The 8,324-nt window shown below is 42.9% G+C and overlaps 1 long non-coding RNA gene across 1 annotated transcript; it reads left to right on the forward strand.

Moving 5' to 3' along the window:
- Positions 1–959: 959 nt before the first annotated feature.
- Positions 960–7,823, forward strand: LOC146960364 (uncharacterized; the record flags this gene model as incomplete). The annotated part of the gene is made up of 3 exons (XR_015035469.1): positions 960–1,046; positions 1,492–1,638; positions 7,722–7,823. It is a non-coding gene; the product is annotated as an uncharacterized LOC146960364 (long non-coding RNA).
- Positions 7,824–8,324: the final 501 nt, after the last annotated feature.

Raw genomic sequence — 8,324 nt, forward strand, 5'->3', positions numbered from 1 at the left:
TTTATCTCATTGCTTTTATTTATTTACTCTTAACTTATAGGAAATTTTGCTCTTGGTGTTTTTAATTCTTCTTTTTTAAAAACTATTTTAATTATGTGTTTTTAGTTTCATGTTTTTTTTTACTTTTTATATTTATTTCATGAACTGCAGCACTTTCTGTCGAGCCCAAGCTGTCTCTTGTTTTATGTGTATGTGTTCTTTTTAAATGTCCTGTTTCTGATTTGATTGTTTGTTTTCTGTTGCTTGTTTAACTCTCGACTGCAAAACTAGTTTACCCTTGGGTATCAATAAAGTAACCTGAACCTGAACCTGAAGGTTGCATTGACCAAGTGCTTTATATGTGTTATATATTACTCACATGTTTGAAATAAAGCTTCATTCAACAGGGTGCCAAAACTTTTGCATGCCACTGTATAAGACATTTCTACTGGGGCACAGCTCATTTATTGGGCCTCGTGCCCCAGTAAAAGCCAGAGAACCTCTCTCTCTCTGTCTGAACACATTATACAACAGTGAAGTGTCTTGTGTGGTATATTGATGTGTTGATGAAAAGAAGGGATCACCGCTGACACGTCTTTTCTTGCATTCAAAAAGAGTCTATTACAAGAAAAAGAACAGTGTCAAGTATCCCCCAAAACTATGACCCAGACCCACAGAGATGGGTAGATGACAAGAAACACATTTCTCAGGGTACATTCCACACTACTGCTAGACACCTAATCTAAACATCTTGCTGTAAATGTATGCGTGTGCCTTTTCTCTTGTAACATCTGAATTTATTCATATTTATTCCATTTAACTATAAACTGTTACTTATCACAAATGAAGTTCCTATCCAAATGGTGACTGACTTCTGACATATCCGTTAACTTTTAGGCTAAGAAAACACCATGAAAAACACAAGATAATTGAAGATATTAAAGCAAAAATGTTCAGGTGGATAATACACTACACTTGTTTCTGCTCCCAGGCCTGACACCTGCATCTCCAAAGTGGAGGAACCTCAGGTGAATGTCGGCTGCTCGGGCCACGCCCGTGCTGGACAGGTGAGTCCAGAAGCCCCCGGTCTTCCAGAGACCAAATAACACTGAATAATTACATTTGAAATAACTCTCGTCAAGTTTCATGTGGACAGACTGAGTCCAGTTTTTATGGCTCACGTCTCTGTCTCTGTCCAGGGAGCTGTGGTCTTGTTTGCTTCATTTTCCTGTCTGCAAACTCACTGTGATTTTAGTCTCTCTGTTCCCACGGTGTTATTTTCAACTGTAGCGGTTTCAGTATAAAAAAGCCGCAGACAGGAGATTTTTAGTTACAGTATGTGAGGTGGCACAGTTATAAACTCAATGTTTCCTTGAGTAAAACACAGAGAGAATGAGTGTGTGCTCAACTGTTTACTCTCACTGCCACCATCCCTGTTATTGTACCTTGAATATGTCAACAACCGCAGCCCTGCACTGTATTTAAAGCTGAAAGCTGGCGTCCTGGTTGCAGGAGCTGTGCTACCTGTGCATGCAGCGAGCACAGAGGAACGTCCCGGTGTCTCTGAGGGAGCAGCAACAGGCCGAGGACGAGGCTCAGGAGAAACTGCTGCTGCTGCAGGACGAACAGAGGGAGCAGCAGAGCGTGGAGGAGGAACAGGTGAGGCACAGCACCATGAAAATGGAGGAAAGCCTTGTATTTGTAGAAGCTGAGTCTCATACTGGGCTGTGGCATTATTATTATCTTCCTGTAACTTTAGCCATTTCTAGCAAATCATAAAATACAGGCTAAGTGGAGGTTCCAGTGTCCGGGCTGCCAGATGTGTCCGGGGCCGCGACTGGCGATGACGTGGCACATGGTGGCGTAATGCAATTACTTGGATGCTACCGCGGATGTTGGCGAAGTTAGTCACTTCGCTCATTTGTCAAAAGCCACATCTCTTCTGAACAGTTTGACACGAAAATGGCAGCCCGGACACATTTGGTATCTACACCGGCAAGATGGCGAGCTGAGCAGTCGCATCCGTATGAACTCTTCAATGAGGATCAATGTAATAGTTATTTAAAGCAGAAGTAAGCGATATTTTTGTGTTAATCTAAGTCTTAAATAGTTGTATCTTCCGACAGCAATCACTTCTATAGAGTGTTTGGTCTGAAACACGGGTCTGTCAGTCACTCTGCTCTGCTCTGAGCCCAGGAGAAAACTTTCCTTGTATCCTACAACCTTTATCCAATGAGGAGAGAGAACGGCATAAAGGGGCAGTCCTCTCTGTGTGTGCAGCCAAGGGATGCGCCTGAATGTGGTGACGTAGGGACGAGGACCAATAGATCCATGATGAGGGCGGGGGCTGCTAACTCCATCGGCTGACAAGAAGTTATGGTGCGTTCAAGGAAACTCGTAACTCGTGTTTTTCCGACCTGTGAAGTCGTACCAGTTCGATCTGGTACGAGTTCACGGGTCGGAAGTTACGAGTGGCCGTTATAGTGACTTTCACAGGTAAAACAGGTCGGAAAAACACGATTTACGGGTTGCCTGGAACGCTACAAAGTCGTGACTTGAAGCTGTAATTTACGGTTTCAAAAGCCTGCCTGGAACGCAGCATTAGCCAAAACCACCGGATCGCTTACTTCTGCTTTAAACTCCAGGGTTTCCCCCAGTGTATTATAAGCCTGGCGGCCCGCCAGGCCTTCCTTGCCCCCCCGCCAGGCTAAGCATCGTTTATTAATTTTTTTAATCAGTTTTTATACTCCATAAACACGTGATCAGGTGTCTTTTTTCACGGACATCATGCTCATCAGACAATAGACAGCATCAGACCGCTGCTTCACCAGCTGACCGAGAGGAGCGTACCGAGTCCATGTTAACGTGAGCGGAGCCGCAGCTCCAGAGGCTCAGTCAGCTGCTGCAGCTGTTAGCTGTTAGCTGTTAGCTCGTAGCTGTTAGCTGTTAGCTGGTAGCTCGTAGCTGTTAGCTGTTAGCTGGTAGCCGTTATAGCTGTTAGTATGTCGTCCCCTGCAGCGTCAGAGCTCTGGACTCCTGTGAGCCGCGGGGCTTTGACCTGATGTGAAAATGATCCATTGTTTCATTTTTCAGCTCGTAAAGTTCGCGATCACACACGTTTGTTCTAGTAGATCCATGAGTGTCACGTTTCCATGACGACTGACCGGAAAAAGAGCGTGGTACGTCATGTGCACGTGACTCCAGATGTAAAAAATCTCGGAGCAAAATAAATTTAAAAAAAACGAAACATGGATGATGGATCTATAATACAGCCATGGAAATAAGGCTAGACTTTAACAATGGAGACACCAGGCAGTTGTTTTTTAGTTTTTAATGCAAACAGTTGATGTTATTTAAATATGTTTTTATAATTATAATTATTAGGCCTACTTTTAACTTTTAACAGCATTTCAAGAGTGCCTTTCTGTAAGACTCTGCTATAGCTGGTGTTTAAGTTACATAAAGTCTTATAATAACAGATGTTTATGATAATATTTTCAAATTTCCAGTCAACTTTTAACATTGATCTTAAGGCCTTATGGAATCACACCTGCTAAATGCTACTGCTCCATTAATGAATCTGTTCCCTACAGGGCCCTGCCATCGGTCAGGGTCAGGCCCCTGTCACAAAAAAACACGCTTGGGCACCGGTGGCCCGCGGATGGGCCGCCGGTGCCACCCTACCACCGGGCTTAACAAGTTTTCTGGGGGAAACCCTGAACTCCAAACCTCCATGTGGTTAAAAAACATCAGTGAAAATAAAAAAGAAAGACACACAAGCAACAACAACAGAACAATAATAAAATTCAATATTGCACAGTCCTCTAAAGTGCAGCAGTCAATTTTTTAAGTGCAGTCAGTCAGTGTCAGTGTGGGAGGCGTGTGGCAGTTCTGTGTGTGTGTGTAAGAGTTGAGTTGCCTGATGGCGCTGGGGTAGAAGCTGTTGGTCAGTCTGGAGCTGTGGGACTGTGTTGGACTGTAGCGCCTCCCAGAGGGCAGCAGTGAGAACAAACAGCGGCGGGGCCGGCTCTACGCAGGGGCAAGAGGGGGCAGTGCCCCCCCAAATAAATGTCTTGCCGCCTCAAATCCAAATTTTAGAAGTTGAGAAAGCACATTTTAATATACTCAAAAAATGTGTATAATAGCCTACCAAAGAGAAAGAGGTTAAGTTGGGGGTCCGCCCGCTATTCAGACATCCCTCTATCTAGACATGCCGGTAGTCCGACACTTTTTGATACCGCTATTCCGACAAGTCGTCTTTTTTTTTTTTTTTACAGCTGCGATACAGGCGCGTCTCTCTCTCTCTTGGTGAGGGAGTGATGTTCTTAATCTCAACAACTAAACTATCAAGTCACAAACAAAACTGACACACATGATAAACAAACAGCAGTTTGTTTGTCAAGTTAACCTGTCACCTTCAGCACCACGGACAGCGCCGCGGATGAGCCGCGAGCAGAGCGTCTGGGCTCTGGGCTCAGGGCCTGGGGCCTCATTTATCAAAACTGTAAGTAACTGCTACTGCTACTAAATGTTTTGCTTAGGCCTACGGAGAAAAGACACCCAACATATTTACACCTTTTTCAGATCTATCAAACTGTGCGTGCACAACTCTCCGCAATTTCACTTTGATAAATCAAACTGGATCCAAGAATGGTGCACACTTGAACACACCTCATATTCCGTCCCCGGAATGTCTAGACACAACCATATATGGTCAGCACGTGCATATTAATTAGCCATGTGCTCTGTGGAGCGACAACAAAGTGACAACGAAGACAACGGGCAGAGGGCGGGGGAAAGAAAGCGAGATAGCTACACGGCATCTCTACCGTCCTTCACAGTTCCTTCTCAGGGCCACGTTGTCTCACTCTTTATTCTCTTGTCAGCTCCAAACTCACGTGCACCTCGTTAACGCAGGTGACAGAATAATACCAGTCTCAGTAGCTGCAGATCAGTGTGTGCTGCTGCCGGTGTGTTTTTAAACTTGGAGGGTTTGTTTTTTTTCTTCTCTAATAGGCCTATGTATGTGTGTATGAGAAACAGTGTCTCAGATGAAAAAAAAAAATCAGGACACGTCTGACTATAACGTAATCAATCAATGTCGGAAAAGCGGAATGTTTGAAAAATAGTAAAGTGCCGCTACTCCGACAATGAAAATAAAAAAATGTCGGAATAGTGGGACGCTTGAAAAATAATGTTAATGCCGCTATTCCAACAATTAGAAGTCAATGTCGAAATAGCGGCATGTTGGAATAGCAGCATGTAATCTACAAGTTGACAAAATTATCTGCAGTAGCACAAAAATTTCTTTTTTTTTAGTATTCATCAGACTACCTTTCAGTTTTGTAAATCTTGACCATAGTAGACCCCCCCCCTCCTCCTCTCAGAGTACACCAGAATGCTTCACTCACATTTTAAAATCACAAAAATTTTCTGGGGGGGAAACCCCCAGACCCCCCTACAGGGGTTTAGCTACTCACCTTTTTCACCCCCTCTGGGTTTGCAATGCATCTTCAAGTACATGCACCCCCCCCCCCCCATATAATGTGGCTCTTTGCATTACGACAGTAACAAATTTGGGCTCTAAGACCCTGGTTGGCCCCCCGGCCCCTAGTTGGACAGGTCTGAAGGTAGAGGTCTGACAAAGTGCAATCCACTTCTCCAGGTTGGGGGACACATAGTCAACAACCCAATTCAATGAAGTTACTATAAGCACAGAGAAAAAAAAGTGCTGGAGCATGATGTGTTCACATGATGCCCCCTTCACATCTCTGACTGCCCCCTCATATATGCCGCCTAGAACCGGCCCTGAACAGCGGCCTGGGTGGAAACTGTCCTGGGTTCTGTTTTGTGCTCGTTGTTGGCATCTGGTGTGGTATACAGTAGTATGTCGGGGAGTGACGGCAGTTGTGTGTGTGTGTGTGTTATTTTCTGGGCTGACTTCCTGACTCTGTCCAGAGCTTTTCTGTCAGCTGCAGTGCAACTGTTGAACCACACTATGATGTTTGTATGGCACAGGTTTAAAATGTCTGGAGCAGTTTCTGGGGCAGATTGGCTTTTCTCATTGCTCTTAAAAAGTACAGGCGCTGTTGACCTTTCTTCACCAGGGCGGTGGGTGGTGTTGGTGGACCAGGTGAGGTCACTGGAAATGTGTGTTCTACATCTCCTCTGATGTGGACAGGGGCAGACTCATTGTTGTGGATGAGCCCCACTACTGTAGTGTCGTCAGCAAATTTGACAAAGATGTTGTTGCTGTGTGACGGTGTAAGGCAAGGCAAGGCAAGGCATCTTTATTCATATAGCGCATTTCATACCAAGGCAACTCAATGTGCTTTACATAAAGACAAAACATTAAAAAAAAAAAGAGAGAGAAGCATAAAACAGAATAAAAACAAACACAAAAAAGCAAGAGCAAATAAAAGAAAATAGATAAAGTTTTAAGTTCTTAAAAAGAGTTCAGCTATAAGCACGTGAAAAGAGAAATGTGTGTGTACAGTCATAAGTGTACAGTGTATACAGTAGCGGACTCAGCAACCTGGAACTTGTAAGGGAAAATTTTGGTTTTAGTCTGTTTAATCATCAACAAATCAAAACAAAGGAATGATCATTTAATCAATAAGGGTCAGCTGTTACTCTGTCTTTATTTTGATGATCATTGTTTATTATTTACTGATTGTTTCCTTTGGTTAGACAAAGGGTTGTAATAAATCCCCAAACCCTTGGTAGGTCTTTGGTGTTTCTTACTCCTCGGCAGAGGGCAATGTTTTTGCCCCCACAAACCTGAACATGAAGGAAAACAGTAGCACGAAACCTTGGGAACCGATTGCAAGGCGAAATGAACAAACAAGCATGACTGTGTTGAGCAGTAATGCAGATGGCTACGACTAGCAGCAACAAACAGGTTTTGAAAACCGCTGCAAATAAGAAAGGGACGTCTCAAGAAGGTGGGAAATGCACGCAAATATTGAACAGGACTCTGATCGAGGGAGAAAATGAAATGACAATGAAATCAAAGCTGATTTTACTGTATCTGCAGTTCAGTACAGTTTGTTTGTTGGTTTTGTTCTTTGTTTATTGTAGTTTTTATTTAGTTTCTGTAAACTAAATTCATTTTTCTCTGGTAGTTTTAGTTTTAGTCTCAGTCTTTGTTAACTATAACAACCCTGGTGTGCAGGCGAGGAGGGGGATGGCTGGAAAATGTTTCAATATTCAGACATACTCTTTATTTCTAATCCAACTTTTTAAAATACTTTTTTCATTCCATCAACTTAAAAGTGATGTAAACATAATCATAGTTGTCAAGCCAACGCTGAAACAGCCAGAAGCAGAAGTGAGAAAAGCCTTACAGTATGTTATGACAACATCAAACAAGGAGAGGTTCATCCCCCTCTCCACACTGGGAGAGAAGTGTGGGACACTTGGGAAATCCTAATTGAGAATCAAACAAACTGCTTACATAGTGTTTGTTCTGTTATTTTATGGCTCAGTAAAACAAAGAGCCTCTAAAACACATCAGCATGTTCCAACTGTTAATTACAGAGCTGAAGCCCTCTGCATGGTGAGAACACGTCCTGCTGTTTACAGATGGAAATTAGCCTTTATTTACATTGTGTTACAAGGTTTTTGGATGAATATTCATTGTCACTTTTCACATAAACACATAAACCAAACTAAACTAAACTGAACTCAGTGGATGTGAATATGACTGAGGAGTTTTTCTGTTTCCTGTCTTCGTCCTGCAGGTGAAGCTGAACGAGCAGCGCGAACATGCGAAGCAAGTTGCGACATTCAACCTGCAAATGTCAGAGAAGAAAGAGAAGACGACGTCTGTTCCTCTGTTCCCTGTGAGTCCAACATCCTTCTAACTAACACATACGGAGAAGTGTTGTAGTCAAGACCATCTAACCCGAGACAGAATCAAGACCAAGTCTGAGACCGAGACCAAACCAAAGCAAGAACGTTTACAAGACCATCACTGTGCTCAGTCCCAGTCCTCTTAATTCAGTTTCAGTTTAATTTATTTGACAAGGGACAATGTACATTAATAAAACATTGTAAAAAAACAAATGTAAATGCACCCGAGTTCGCTAAATAAGCTAGTTTTCATTGCCAGTCCCTCTGCCTGATGATAAAGGTCAACCTTAAAAAAGAGCAACAGAGCTAAAATACCAAAGACACATTAATAAATATACATTTGTTAGGCCATAACACACGTTTGCGATGGCACAAGGTAGTTAGTGCTCATAATATAATCAGTTCTTAGTGCTCACATCATAGGGCATCAGCAATACATAGTATTAAGGAACAGGATCATTATAACTATCTGATTACTATGTAATAACTAT

The sequence above is a fragment of the Trachurus japonicus genome, unplaced genomic scaffold (assembly GCF_045865225.1).
Source record: "Trachurus japonicus isolate A0001 unplaced genomic scaffold, Traja_1.0 AP030467.1".
Lineage (NCBI taxonomy): Eukaryota > Metazoa > Chordata > Actinopteri > Carangiformes > Carangidae > Trachurus > Trachurus japonicus.